Source organism: Pholcus phalangioides, unplaced genomic scaffold (genome assembly GCF_987345545.1).
Source record: "Pholcus phalangioides strain wild (caught in Gottingen) unplaced genomic scaffold, Ppha-v1.0 ptg000015l_1, whole genome shotgun sequence".
NCBI lineage: Eukaryota > Metazoa > Arthropoda > Arachnida > Araneae > Pholcidae > Pholcus > Pholcus phalangioides.
The window spans coordinates 10,617,366-10,634,052 of NW_028301608.1; positions in this window are offsets into that span (position 1 = coordinate 10,617,366).

A 16,687-nucleotide genomic window follows, 5' to 3' on the forward strand; every position below is an offset into this window, starting at 1 on the left:
TTCCAGTACAAAGTTTTTCTAACAGGTTTTTTGAGTTCCAAACATCCCTCTATATTTTACTCAGTAAAACATAGTGATTTATGCACCGATATTATTTTCAAATACAAATACAACGCCACAACAGGCAAATTGCCCAACGAGGTGGCTGACTTAAGAACATCATGGATCCCCGAGCCATTTTTTGGAGGCCCTACCTACTACTGCTACACCCCCGCCCGCCCGCGGAACCGCCAACGAATCGGTACATGCGGGAATGTGAGTGTACGTGTAGTGCAACCTGACGTAAAGTTTGTTTCTGTGTAATGCTTGTTATGTGTAGTGCTGCCATCTGCCACCAGTTTTTCTAAATATGAGTGAAGTGTTATGATTGAATGATTTATCGTTGTAGGAATGTTGCTCTCTGTGGCGAGACTTTTTAACGGGGAGATCGGCTCGCATTTGTGCCTTGAAGTTGGGAACCACAGAAAACCAACTTCAGCCGACCACCACTGTGGGGTTCGACCCCGGATCCTCGCATCGCGAGTCCGTCACTATAACCACTCGACCACCACAGCGGCATTATAGCGACCACCACATTATAATAAATTATGTATCATTTCATTTATCTCCTGAACCGAAACATTGATATACAAGTGTAAACTGTTCAATACCAAATGATAAGGAAACTGCACTCTCACCATTTTGCGTCCGATGTACGTATTTCAAAAACCACTTGATTAGATATCGTAGTTTCACAGTTTCAAAGCCTTTATTGAACATCTAATTGAGCGAGAAGACACCAACTCGGTGGGCGTCAGTCATCCTATGAGACTTGAGATGTTCCGATCCTTGTATAGGCGAGAGTTCTCAGGTACGAGAATAATAATATCAGCTGCAACTGCTAAAGGCTCTTACTATTAACAACAGCAAATCCTTCTTGATTAGGGAATACGACTGATATACGAATATATATGTGTGTGTTCAATTATAAACCACAATATTACTTTCCCCAATTTCATTCAATTCCTTCAAATGCGGATAGGTACAAAGTGAATCAAATTAGAGGAACATAAGATCAATCTCGTTACGTTTTCTTTTTATTACTTAATATTCAAGCAATTAGAGGGTATTGTTTTTGAAATTGTGTACAATGTATGAGCATATTTAAATATCATGGTATTGTGTTATGATGGTAGATATATCATATTTTTAACTCTGTAGCATTCTCTATAACATACATTTAACTCTGTAAACTACTTGTTTCGATGTGTGTCGTACAATGCCATTTTATAGTGATTTCTGTTTATGTATGTCGAAATGCCCTCTGAGAATAAAAAAGAAGAACAGAGTAATTAATTAATTGATTTATGACGATGTATACCAGTTGAGTTACGTACACTCCTGGTCTTAATTTGAAAAAAGATTCATTAAAACAATTTAACACTATTAAAAAAATGAATGCTCACCACCGTTACGATGTTGAAGGCATTTTTCTGCTATTTGAAACTGATGGATATGTATGATGTTTTACAAAATGCTCACATTTTGCTTATTATAATCTCTACAAACCTGAACTAAAAGCTAAAGTTGGTTATTGAATATGTTTGTTTTAGTGATCTGTGTTTGTGTATGTCGAAATGCCCTCTGAGAAAAAAAAAGAACAGAGTAATTAATTAATTAATTTGGGATTCACTAGGACCAGTTGAGTTACGTACACTCTAGGTCTTAACTTGAAAAAAGATTCATTAAACCGTTTAACACTGTTAAAAAATGAATGCTCACCAATAAGGTGTTAAACGAGATGAATCGCTCCGATGGATATTTTATATTTCATAATAAGATTCTCATTTCGTTTTTTTTTAAATCCTGTATATCATTGGCGGAGATACGGGGGAGGGGGGGGGGCGTGGGGGCATCAAAGGGGAAGTCGACTAATCTAATGCATACATACGGATGAATTGACATCATCATCATCGTGCCCCCCCCCGCAATAATGACCTGCCCCCCCCCATACTTCCAAGTCTATCATCGCCTATGCTGTATATATAATATGGCAAGTGTAAGATAACGGATGAGATGGCATGCCCCCCCCCCCAATTGCTTTTAAAACATACCTCCATCTTAATATGTGTACATTCATCTTGTCTTAACGAAACCCCGAAACTTTTCTCCAACTCCCATTCCCATCTCGTCTGTAATCACTCCAAAATTTGTTAATCCCGACAGTACCCAATTGTCTTGCCCGAGTGGCGTGGTGTTAAGATTCTCGTCTTCCACCGTGAAGGTTGCTGTCACGGTCCCGGGTTCGATCCCGAGGGAAGATATAGATAATATATTTGCCCTAACGCGAATTCGAGGCGAGACCACCGATAGACAGCGCCTTCATTTCCAACCGATCGCAGTAAATTGCAATATAGCGATATGGCCAGAGTTGATGTATGGTGAAGTAGTAGTACCCAGTTGTTCGGGGAAAATATGTTGTAAATTTTTTTTTCTTTTCTTTTTTGACACAAAATAAAGTGTTCTACACACTGACACGAAGCTGGACGAGCAGAATCTCGGCAACGAGATAAGTAAAGAGGCAAATTTCTGGCGTTCATTCATTGTTAAAAAATGAAGGCTTACCTTTGGAGTAAAGGAGATAAAAAATACGGCTGGACATTGACAGGACCAGCAAAGCACAACGTCTGGTAATCTTAATAGATGCGACCTTACGACTATAGTCCCCTTTTCTTTCAGTAAAAAGATGTTATAATCTTCTCTTCAATCGATAGATTTAACAATTTATGGAAATAAAAAAATTATTGATTCTATTAACAAATATCACGTTTTTAATGTTTCGTAGAATTTCTTATTTCACAGAGTAATGAGAAATGTCTCAACATAGATACGAATTCAATTACATCCAAATACATATATAAAGTATCAAGCGAAAATGTTTGATCCTAAGTTCATTTGTTTTGAATGCTAAGTGGATTCATCTATTTTCCTCTCCTTGGGCCCGAGAACTGCCAAACCTTCCGCGCATTTTTCATGATGTACCTCTCCTTATTTACTCCCTTGATTCATGTCTTAAGGCCTCCCTGTTGCTCCGAAACGAAGTTACCTGCCGATAACTCAATCGAAGTTGTCGGAAGAAAGAAATAATCACATCATTCACGTGAAGGGAAAAAAAGAAACACAATATACCAATGTTATTTCCTTTAACCATCTCCCTGATATCCAAGGAATCTGTTTAACCCCTGAGAGGTAATTATCCTTTTTTTATCTGAAAGAGAAATATTTGAACATAATATACTCTATATGTGTTATGAGAAAATTAGTTATTTTACTACCAATTACACACATAGTTTCATTAAACATAATTATCATGAATTATGTTACTCACATCATTAACTTGAGCAAACAGATGAGAATCCAATAATTTGTGCCTTCATATATGGAATTATTATCATCAGATTATTCTCTGGGGTATGGCAAATACAAGTTGTTTACAACACATTGAAACAAATTTTACTTTTTAATTTCGCACAGTAACCGCAAATATATTTTAGTTTTGTAACCTTTCAGAAAACACTACATTTCAATTTTTCTTCTTCAGTCATTTAATATGATTTGGTTTGGTTTAAATTAAAATACAAATACAAAGACCATAACAGGCAAATTGAACAACGTGGTGGCTGAAAGAATTATGACCATAAAAATATGGATTTGAAATATAAACGATAAAAAGGGGCCTAATGTAAAAGAATATATCACCAAAACATAATTCAATAGTATGTAATGAACTGCCTATAACAAAGAGAGAGAGAATATATTTGTCAAATATAAGTATATTCCTCGATACATCCCACTATGTAAATTTTACGTATTTTTAAGCGTATCAATTGTGTTAGAATTCACGTCCTCCTGAGGTAAGTTATTCCATTTAGTGACTAATCTATTAGAGGAAAACTCTCTCTGCGACACCACAGCTTGGAATCGTTCCTTACTAAATGATGCTGCCTTCTTCTCGAAGCAGTATATTGATAACTCATGGTCCATCCTATCAATTCCGTTGAAAATTTAAGCACGTCGATCATAAAATTCCCCCAACACCAGCATTTCTTCAATGTAGCAATTTTCAAGAAATCAAATCTTTCGTCATAGCTGAAGCCTTAAGAGCCAACAAAAGCAAGCGTAGCTCTTCTCTGCTCCCCTCAACCATGTCTATGTCCCCTCTGTAGGTATGGTCTCCAAAACCTTACGGCATACTCCGGTTCAGGACGACCCAAGCTCCGGAAAAGATTGGATTTAGGAGAATGCGGAAAGACTTTCCTAAGAATGAAACACAGCATTCTATTCGATTTTTTGACCACCGTTAAACAATGTTCAGAAAACCTCAGTAGCTGTAACTAAACACTGCGTTGTTTTTACCCATTTTCCCGGGTTTTCAGATTTTTTTTAGTAACGCCGTATCAGGGATAAAGGACAACTTGACTCGTTCAAATCAACTCAACTCTCAAGTTGATGCTACTAGAGTTCAAATTGAGTATCCCCGTGAGAGGGAGAGCCTAAGTAACGGAAATCTTGCCTTGTTATGAGCTCAACAAAAAGAAAATTATTTGCCTCTAGGTGCAATATTAGCTGAAATATTTGAATTCAAAATGGGACAAGTTTGTTTTATGCTGCCCATTTACTGATTTTGAACCATTTTGAATTTAAATATCTCAGCTAATGTTGCACTTAGAAACATTATTTTTTTCCGCTATGTTCAGAAGAAACAGGCCAACATTTTGGTTACTGGATGCTGAAGGGGGCACAGAAACTATACGGTAGACAGTTAAATATTGGTACATATACGTTCCTTAGTAAAATATATTATATATATCTAAAATGGCCACGTTATTTGGATACATTTTTCTAATTGGGAAATTGTTTCCATAACTAACGGTTCAGTAGTTATGTGAGCTGAAACGGACATGAGAATTTTCCTTGTACACGCTATATTGTTTTCTGGTGAATTGGTGGGTTATATCTCTTCGTGAGGACCCACTCCACAATGGTTCTATATCAGAGGAGAAAGAGAGCCTGCTTAAAAGTTTTCAAAAATATATTGATTATTCGAGGATTTTGGAAAGTTCACTGGAGATTAAGCGCCACAAACCTGGAGCAACAAACTGCACTTAGGTAATGGTTTGATAGAGCTGAGTCAGATACTCTGATAAACATTTTAGAAGGGATTTCCATGTCGATCTACTTATAATAAGCATTAATCTTCATGAAATGGCGTTGTGCGGTGGTATAAAATGACCTGGAGAATAAGTCATCGAATATCTATAAGCATGAATATGTATGTTGTATAATTATATAAGCATGTATAACAGCAGATTTGAGGAGTACAACGCGATTCCATCGACACTTGGAACTAAGTTGGTTACCCTATGTAACGCATCAATAAATTATTAGCTAGATTTTTTTCACAATAACCAGACCCATTAGCTACTACAACCAATCGGAAAAAGAAATTTCATTATTCTTATTCCTCCATCTGAATCTTTTTTGTTTTGTTTCATGGCCATTATTCATCAAAAACCAACCTTTCGACTAATGTTTTTTCGCGTCCTTCACTTTGGATGAGTTCCTGGATGAAATCGATCCCACAAACCGCACGCAAATATGCAAATAAGCTCGATTAAAGCAAAAACATATTAATAATATTCTTAAAATCTGGAAGTGCTCCAGCAAAAATAATGAATATTTATCATACATACATTTACTGTACACGCTGTTTACCAAAAAAAAAAAGTTCGAACTCTGCTTTCTAAGAAAAATTAATTTTAAAATTAGAAATTTTTTTTTGATTGGATGAATATCCTTCATTTAATTTTACATCCAATACATGTGATACTAAAATAAATTACTCTTAGGATTAGAAAAATGAACTGTCCAATAAAAAAAATTAAATATAAAATTCCGTATATATCTTAGCTTTTCTTTTGTTAGTCTAACTGAATTTCGGGGATCACTTAAACTTCAATATTTTTCTACAGATGAAGAAAGGTAAAGGAGGAGTGACATTAAAAAAGTAAAATAAAAGATTAAAAAAAATCTATTTTGCGAAACCGATAAGACCAATGTGTCTTCCGTATAAAGCAAAAAAAAAATAATAATGTATATCGTAATAAAAATTTTTGGATACACATCCGCGCTCATTTCTTTGGACAAGAAATATTACTTTCATTTCATTTGAGCACCGGCGCTTGGAGAGACAGAGAAAGTATTTGTGTGAGTTTCTTATACGCAAGTCAGGAGATGTTTCTCCTTGAAGAAAAACTATATAATGAAAACACACTGAGGAGAGAAAGGATAAAGAAGAGGATAAAAGATAAACGTTAGAAAAGAGGGAAATGAAATAAAATATAAGAAAAGAGGGTGAGTTGAAGTGATGAAACAAGAAATTACGAAGAGACATCCGTCGACCAAAAAGTAAAAAAAAATACAAGTTCAAAGTAATTGCAGAATCTTTTCTTTTGATAAAAACTTGATCGCAAAGACCAAAATGGATAAAAAAAGAGAGAAATGAAACCAAACAAATGTTCGTATGCCTATAAAGCACAATACCAAACCACGTAGTGCTTTCAGAATGTTTTTATTCAAATTTTTACCATTCTTTTACAGTTTCGGAAAAAATTATTTTCCAATAAATATTCTAGTCTATTCATTTTGATTTGGCTTACATTTATTATTTCTGCGTGAAAAACAATGTTTTCATTTACATTTTTTAACTATTTATAAGATTTCTGTAATGTCTAAGAATTATAAAATCATTTTTTCCTTGCTCAACAACGGAAATATCTCTTGCATATTTGCAGAATCGGAGAAAGTAAAAGATGAAAAAAGTAAGCACACAATTCTCGGTAGAGATATAAGTCAAGCTTTGTTTATTAGTAATGCTTTATGTTAGGGAATAAAAAAAAACATTTTCTTATAAATTTCATATAATATCTCGTAAAAATATTTTAACCTTTTAATGCTCTTTTTTTCGAGCTGATAATTTTTTCATAGTTAATGACACGTATCGAAATCAGATTTTTTTTTAAAAATCTATTTGGATCTGTATTGTTAATACCTTCTTGACGACGTGCAAAGCCTCAAAAATCGCACGTAAAATATTCAACGCACGTAAAGTATATTGAAGTTATTTTACTTTTCGAATGTTTAGCTACCTTCTTTGTTATTCAAAATAGTGATGAAAAAAAATCTTATTGAAAAAATTTCAAGGTTAGAAACTCAGAAATATATGCAAAGCATTTTAGTAAATAAGCAAGATCATAGCTGCACATGTTCTGCAACAAAAAAAGAGTTCTTGTAGTAAATTGCGAAATCTTCCAGCAAATTCAAATTACAAAATAAAATAAAAAAATCGCCTTACTTGCAAAAGGCAATTCTGCATTTATATCTCCAAACTGGCTGCGGTAATGAAAGTTTATATATAAGAACCCTTTTGCACTTATGCGTTTCTCGTAAACATTAGGAAAAAACTATACAAAATGGAAACACTAAGGGGAGAAAGGATAAAGAAAAGGATAGAAGATAAACATTAGAAAAGAGGAAAATGAAATAAAACGTAAGAAAAATGGGTGGGTTGAAGTGACGAAATAAGAAGTTACAAAGAGACATCCGTCGACTAAAAAATAAAATACTACAAGCGAAGTTCAAAGTAATTGCAGAATCTTTTTTCTTTTGATAAAAACTTGATCGCAAAGACCAAAATGGATTTTAAAAAAATAGAACTGAAACGAAGCAGATGTCCGTATGCGTATAAAATACAATGTGAAACCATGTAGTGCTTTCCGAATGTTTTTATTCAAATTTTTATCATTTTTTTACAGTTTCAGAAAAATGATTTTCCAATTTATTTTCTAGTCTATTCGTTCTAATTTCGCTTACATTTATTATTTTTACGTGAAACAAATGTTGTTTGTGTTTATCTTTTTTTAAAAATGTTTTGTCTTTGATTTGTAAGATTTTTTTTTTTCATGTTTAACATCGAAAAATAAGTCTTGCACAGGGTAGAAATAAATGAAAAAAAAGTAATGTTCGGCACTAACAATAAATTATATCAGAATTTTTTTTTCTGGTGTTAAGATCGATATATAAACATTAATCTTATGTGATGTTTTAAGAGAATATCATTCCAAAGAGAATTACAAAATAAGAATATTTTACTTTTAGATCTCTTGAGATTTTAGCGATTTTTCTGAAAACCATTCAAATATTTTTATTTGTCACTCTTTTTGTTTATAAATTCAGAAAAATCAATATGACTTCAGTTTTCATGAATTATCTTATTAAAATGTGATTTCTTTCTAACAAGAACATGTGAAAATAAAAATTTTTCCTTATCTCGGGATTTCATTCATCTTCCAGTATAGGAACTTCACATGTCTATGATACTGTTTATTTTCTTAGTTTAATTTTGAAATACTTGGAAAAAGTTTCTAAACTTAAAGTGTTTTTTCATTATATATATATACTATATATTAATGAAATGCAGCTGAATAAAAAAATCTAGAATGAATAAATTTATTTTACTTCGTAAACAGTATGAGGCGTAAAGACTAAAAGTATCTGAAATCCCCCTGAAATGAAAACATGGATAATTTAATTTTGTTTTGAATAGACTATCTCTTGTTTTTATATCTCTCAAATATAAATGAATAGTAATATTTCGTTATTATCCAATAATAAACATTTATTCGATCTAAGGTAGAGGATATTTTTCTCCTATTTAGGGATTTTTAAACACTATTTTAAATTCTATTTTCAGGGCTCCAAAAAAACAGAGTATTTTCTTAAATTACAACAAGAAACGAGATTTCAGTTAATTCAACTAGATATATATGCTACTGCTAAAGCTCGAATTTGACCACTTAGCGAACTAGTCGGCCAGTAAATACGGCCAATATCCGAAATTCGGATATTTGCCGGCCCCCTATATGTCGATCCCTATACTAACATATCGATATTCAGATTCCTTTGATCATTAGGGTCGCCAAAACTAACTATAATAATTGTGATAAGCTATGGCTAATTATTAACGGCCACAATTATCACAAAAAAATACGCCGACACGTCGATGACACCAAATCACAGGGATCAATATATAGGGCCAGCCAAAGCCCGGTGAAAGCCCGAATTTCGCACATTGGCCGGATTAACTGGGTTTGCCGGTTCGTGAAGTGGCCAACTTCGGGCTTTGGAAGTAACGTATGTATTCATTTTGGGATCCAGAAATTTCACCTCCGACATTTCAGCCCCTTACATTTCGCCCCGATATGTTTCGTCGTCGGAAATTTGACACCTGGCATTTCGTCTGACCCTGGACGTATGGGTGACCGTATGAGTGAACGACTGTGTGAGTGACCAAGTGATTAGTTGAGTGACCGTATCAGTGAGTCCATAAGTGACCAAGTTAGTGTGCGATTGACTGTATAATCAAGAGAATGACCGTATGAATGGTCAAGTGAGTGACCAAATGAATCATCAATGGAGTGACCAAACGAATCATCAATGGAGTGACCAAATGAATCATCAATAGAACGACCGTATGAGTGATCAAATGAATCATCAATGGAGTGACCGTATGAGTGATCAAATGAATCATCAATGGAGTGACCGTATGAGTGATCAAATGAATCATCAATGGAGTGACCGTATGAGAGACCAAATGAATTTCTAAGTAAGTGACCGTGTGAATGACCAACTGATTGACCACATGATTAACCGAATTAATGGTCAAGTGAATGACCGTATTGACCGTATGAGCATTTGAGTGTAAGTGACTGCATGGCTCAGTGAATGACCGTATAAGTAATCAAGTGAGTGACCGAGTGATTAACCAAACGAGTGATCAAGTGAGTGACCGTATGAGTGATCAAGTGACTGACCGTATGAGTGATCAAGTGAATGACCGCATAAATGGTCAAGTGATTGACCGTATGAGCTACCAAATCACTCACTTGATGACTCATACGGTCATATGATTGGTCACTAATGTTTTCACTCACTTGGTCATTGATGTGGTCATACGGTTACCCATATGGTGCAGGTGAAATGTCAGGGAATAACTTTTAAACTCACTTGCTCACTCATAGGGTCATTCATACGATCAGGGCAGGGCAGACCAAATGCCGGGGGGGGGGGAGTAAAGGTTCAACTCACTTTATCACTCTTACGGTCACTCTCTCGGTCACTCATATGGCCATTCAAGCAGTCACTCATACTTCCATTCAAACAGCCGCTCATAGTATCATTCAAACAGTCACTCATACTGTCATTCAAAAGCCACTCATACTGTCGTTCAAACAGCCATTCATACTGTCATTCATACGGTCACTCATACGATCAGGGCAGGTGAAACTTCAGGGGTAAATGTCCAAGTCCGTTCAGGGCAGGCAAAATGTCGGGAGCAAATGATCAACTCGCTTTATCACTCATTTGGTCACTCATATCGCCGTTAGTAGTATAAAAAGGACAGTTCAAACACAGGGGGAGGCGCGGAGGCGCGCGCCTCACATCCGGCTCCCTCACGCACCTCACATCCGCCCCCTCACGCGCCTCACATCCGCCCCCTCACACACCTCACATCCGCCCCCTCACGCACCTCACATCCGCCCCCTCACGCGCCTCACATCCGCTCCCTCAATCCTCTTATCACCCTAGCCAATGCACCGCTCCCAACAACGTAGACTTTGATTTTTGAGAAACAATTTCATGCAAGCGGTAAACGCCAACTTGGTGTAACTCGTCACATATTTATTTAAACGCGCCGCTGTTGCACTGCAACCACTTCATTTTACTCAACGTTTCGCCTGTTTGAATACTCTCAGTCTCTACACTCCACAGCTAGCATTACCTGTAAGTAAAGTATTTTCCTTTTTGAATCGTCATGTCTTGTGTGTTAGATATCGAAGGTTTTAGATTGAATTCACGTGAATTCATCGTGAAGGAATTAAGTTTTTCCAATTTGGAATCAAGTGAAACTTATCACACCGTTTATAAACCATAATAACAGAATTGATTTTTTTAGAATGAACGGAAGAAAAAATTCTAGAATTGATGAAAATTCGGAATTAATGCAAGAAATAATTTAAGAATTGATGGAAGCCTCCAATAAGTTACCGTGAGTGCGGGGCCCGGTGCAACCGCACACCTCTAAGGGCGGCTCTAGACTTACAGAACCATGAATTCCGTTTGGGACGCATTATAACCAGATTGCTTTTCAGGCAGAAATTTCGAGTGCTTTGACACGTAGACTGCTCAACACTACTTTTATTGAAAAAAACTTTTTAGTGATTTCAGGGTAATTTTGAGTGCTGATTCTGTGTGTGAATCAGGCATTATTTTTTTTCAAACGCTGTAATTTTTAACATAAAGTGAAAACTAAATTTCAGTAGTACTGCATAAGCAGCACACAAATCGCATTTAAATCTGCGAGCGGAGTTTACGTCACTAGAAAGCTTGAATCAATGGAATGAATCAATTTAATCATGAAAAGTAATCAATACATAAATTGCAAGATAAGTCAATACTGATGATTGATACTTAGGGCCGGACTTGGGCAAGTGTGAAGGTTGGCCGCAACCGGGGCGTTAAATGTTAGGGGCCGCAAAAACGTGATGAAAGAAAATACTTTGATTGCATTTTAATTTAAAAACTTCTTTTTCAACAAAGCGAATGCATTTAAACCTCACTACAACGATACTCAATATAACGGTAAATTACTCTACAACGATATTTTTTCAAGCCTTGTTTGAAAATGCCTATACTCTAATGTTAAACTGTTACCTCTCGACATAACGATATATAATCCGTACATAATCTACAACGACATTTTTTCTTGGTCTGCAGAGTCGTTTTATCGAGGTTTCGCTGTAGCTTAAAATTTTGTCTAAAACCTTTAAAATTCAGACATCGAACCCTATCCCTCTTGCCTAGGGTTTTCACAGAACCCCTTCCTCCAAGTCAAGTAAAGGATGGAGGTGGATCTAGTGCTCCGGATGATGGGTTGCTAAATTCTTCTTTTAAAATTTAAAAAATTACACAAGGCATACATAATGCATACTTGCCCGGCCGAAAGAGTATGAAGTTGAGGTCCTGGGTAGGTAATCGGTTCAATTTCCCTGACAGCTCTCCAACCTTTAAATGTCTGGAAGCAGCGGGCAATATCGTTTAAATTTATTGTCGAATAATTTTTTTCTCTGTGACCATGAAATAGTAGTTTGATGTTCATTCTGCCTATGTAAACCTGGCGTGCTCCTGGGTGTTCATGGTTACTCAGGGATTAGGAAACTCCGTTTTCGAGGGCCACAAAATGTTTAAGCCCGTCCTTGATAATAAAATAATGCGTATTTGTAAATCAATAAATGCACATCTTTAAAAACACTCCACTCAATTATCAGATTTCAATATGCAGGCAATGCACGTCATATGAAATTTGTGGTACATTTATGTTCAGAATAAAAGTAAAACAATCATGTATACATTTATATATCGTATAATATATGGAATGAAAATAAGGGAATATATTTAGGATATCAGAATAGATCAATGCAGTAATGATATGCTCTATAATGTTGCATTTTGTCCACTAAAATGAACACAAAATGATATTAAATTAATTCAAGGAGAAGCACTTGCATGATTTTCTGTTATGGGTTTTGAATGTCTTTCATAGGAGGCTTCGGTAGAGTAATCAGCCATCATACGCGAGGCTCGAGCTTGCCTTGATACTTCTGTTCCATTACTTTCATAGCTTGATGAAACCGCCTCTCTTGTCATTAAAATGACTCAGATTGTCTGTGAAATTGGACCAAGTAACTAAGAAGAAAATGCGCCTTTGTGCTCATATTAACAGTCTATTTTTCAAACGTTAGAAAATTTTTAAATTCAAATTACAAATTAATCGTATTTTATTGCAATTCTTCATCGTTCTCTGCTTTGCAATCATTCAAAAAATTCTCAACAACCGATACGAAACATGATCAAACTGAAGATTGACCGGATTGAACGGATATTGATTAATATCCGTCAAAAATGCTGAAAATTTCGTATCTTTAAGAAATTTATGAACTTGAGAACCATCAAAAATCCTTGCTCACAGCTTTTCATTGTTCAGTCCAGGAAACGTTTTACAAATTCATTGGAAGCACTCGCCACTTTATTTATTGAGCACCTTTATCAAATTGCTTCACTATAAGCCGAGTTTTATATGAAGTGTTGGGGGGGATGTATTTTGTCTATGAACCGCTGGCTCTCTGATGATATTTTCTTTGTTGTCCCAGTAAGAGGTTCATCAGCTCAAGATCATGACAAATAACGGATGTCTGATGATGAGAGATACGTAAATTTTGCGCATAAAATTTCGAAATTTCGCAAAAATAAAATTTTCTAAATCAGAGATTTTGCATTTATTCGCAAAAATGAACAAAACTAACGATACATTATTACTTCGCTTCAAAATGAAACCTGAAGGAAAAAAGTACTTAATTAAAAGCTAATATTTCAGTAGTCTCTCCATATCTCCTTCTTCAATAGTACTTCCCTCTGTGACTAGTAACGGCGTTGTAGGTACATAATACAGTCGACTCTCGGTTTACGGAGTTAATTCGTTCCTGAGGTAGGTTGGCAAACCGAAACACATTTAGGAATTAATGTAAAAATAGATTCATTCGTTTCTAAGACCCCGAAGTTCCTACAGTGTCAATTTTTACACGCTCAAGTGAATAACTCGAAACCTATTGAAATAATCATACTGACACTAAAAACACTTTTTTCCAGAGAAAATCCAGACTTTACGAGAAAACGGGCATATATGCTATACATGGGCAGAGCTGTCTACCCATGTCTAGTCTGATTAATTTCATCTATTAATGTCAATGTCAAAGCTCTCGAAATTTCTGCCTGCAAAGCAATCTGGCTACAATGCGTTCCAAACCGAATTCATGGTTTTATAAGTCACTTGCTGCCAAACTTCATCAATAAGTTCTATGAGCAATGTGGGCATTAAAATGATGTTTCTAGAAATCAGATAGTAGTAATTACATATGTATCAGAGGTTATTGCAAAACGTGTTTCAAAAATTTCTTTGATGAAAACCGTCCCAAAATTTTAAATGACAAGCTGATCTATGAACTGGATAAAAGGTGTCGAATTCGGAGGAATGCATTTGAAAAAATCGAAATGCGGCCGTAGACACTTCAATTTCTCCATTATCATTTCGAATTTAGTCAAATATTTTCCTGCTTGCGTGTTCGTAAACCGAATCAATTTTTGTTGTTGGTAAACCGAATTGACGTAAACCGAGACGTTCGTAAACCGAAGGTTGACTGTGTCAGCATTCTTGCTATTAGCGGGACTACGAAGACTTTGAATTACTGCCTTTGCATAGTAGGTAATAGAATTTCATTATATTTAACATGCGCATGGCCATCAACAGAAGTATTTTAGATGACTACTGAAAGTAGTATGATTGTATTTATCAATGACTTCATACCATGTCATAACGTTGCAAAAAAGATTATCTTGGAGAAGCTTTCCAAAGTACAAAATTTGGGTGCAAAGTTGATGTAAGTGTTGTCACGGCTTCAGATAGGCCCAGCATAAAACCACTGTATATGCTGCAGAGTTTAATTTGTCGCGTCGAATATCGTGTAAAATAAATGTATTTAAACTCTTCTGCTGCTGTCAAACTTTTTTCTGTCTTTTCGAAAAAAATGGCTCTGACTTTTGCGTTCATGAGAAAATTAACTTGATGCGCAAAACGTGCGCGAATGGATATATAGTTTGGTCCTTCTATAAATAGTCAATAACATCCATAATTTTCGGACAGAACTCAGAAACGGAAGACAACTGAACTCTTAATTCACGAGTTAGAATTCAAAAGCATTTTGCTCAGCAAAATCACGACCTATTTTCGCTTAAAATTGTAAATCTTCGAAATTTTGAGGAAAAGTTATAAAAATCAAAATTTTCGTATTTATTCATCTACATCGGCTAATTTCACTTTTATCGCATTTATTCCGTAAATATGAAAATTACGCTTCCGTAATGATGCTATGAATGCAATAATATTGAGAATAAGTTACGAAAATAAATGAAAAAACACAAAAGTAAAAATCTGCCGCAAAAAATAGTGATTACAGACTGCATTGGAATGTTGAGAATATGTACTATCTCAAAACTAGAGTCATTTCGTCAAAACCAACACCAGTTTTGGAATCAGCAGACCACTAAAACCTAAAACCTTTACAATAAAACCGTTGAAGTTTCTTTGGTAAACCGATTTTTTTTTTTTTTGTCTTGAGTAGTGCAATAGAGGATATTTTAACACTTCTAACGAAATTAGACATTCCCTGTCTCTGCCCCAGTCTGACTTTTTCTCTCTCTCTCTGAGGGAATTCGTTTTTAGTTTATTCAAAGTTCTTTATGACTTTTTTTCAAAAACGTTATAAGCGGGATCCGAATTGGACAAAAACCGAGACTCATGTAAAACCAACAGATCTATCCACCCTATTTTGTAGGTTAACTATCATTCTCCTTCGACAAAGAAAAAGTTTACCCCCCCCCCCCCCCCCGCACTCATGAGAAAATCTTCCGTACACTACTAAATGTAATTCGCTGCACACACAATGTACTTAGAGTTCCCGTTTGAACTAGACTGAAGGAGGGACCGATACGAAACATGATCAAACTGAAGATTGACCGGATTGAACGGATATTGATTAATATCCGTCAAAAATGCTGAAAATTTCGTATCTTTAAGAAATTTATGAACTTGAGAACCATCAAAAATCCTTGCTCACAGCTTTTCATTGTTCAGTCCAGGAAACGTTTTACAAATTCATTGGAAGCACTCGCCACTTTATTTATTGAGCACCTTTATCAAATTGCTTCACTATAAGCCGAGTTTTATATGAAGTGTTGGGGGGGATGTATTTTGTCTATGAACCGCTGGCTCTCTGATGATATTTTCTTTGTTGTCCCAGTAAGAGGTTCATCAGCTCAAGATCATGACAAATAACGGATGTCTGATGATGAGAGATACGTAAATTTTGCGCATAAAATTTCGAAATTTCGCAAAAATAAAATTTTCTAAATCAGAGATTTTGCATTTATTCGCAAAAATGAAACACATTAGGTTCGTATCGGGACAGAAGGAGTCTTCTCCTGAACTGGGGTCCCAGTCTAGTTCAAACGGGAACTCTAAGTACATTGTGTGTGCAGCGAATTACATTTAGTAGTGTACGGAAGATTTTCTCATGAGTGCGGGGGGGGGGGGGGGGTAAACTTTTTCTTTGTCGAAGGAGAATGATAGTTAACCTACAAAATAGGGTGGATAGATCTGTTGGTTTTACATGAGTCTCGGTTTTTGTCCAATTCGGATCCCGCTTATAACGTGCAATAACCTCTGATACATATGTAATTACTACTATCTGATTTCTAGAAACATCATTTTAATGCCCACATTGCTCATAGAACTTATTGATGAAGTTTGGCAGCAAGTGACTTATAAAACCATGAATTCGGTTTGGAACGCATTGTAGCCAGATTGCTTTGCAGGCAGAAATTTCGAGAGCTTTGACATTGACATTAATAGATGAAATTAATCAGACTAGACATGGATAGACAGCTCTGCCCATGTATAGCATATATGCCCGTTTTC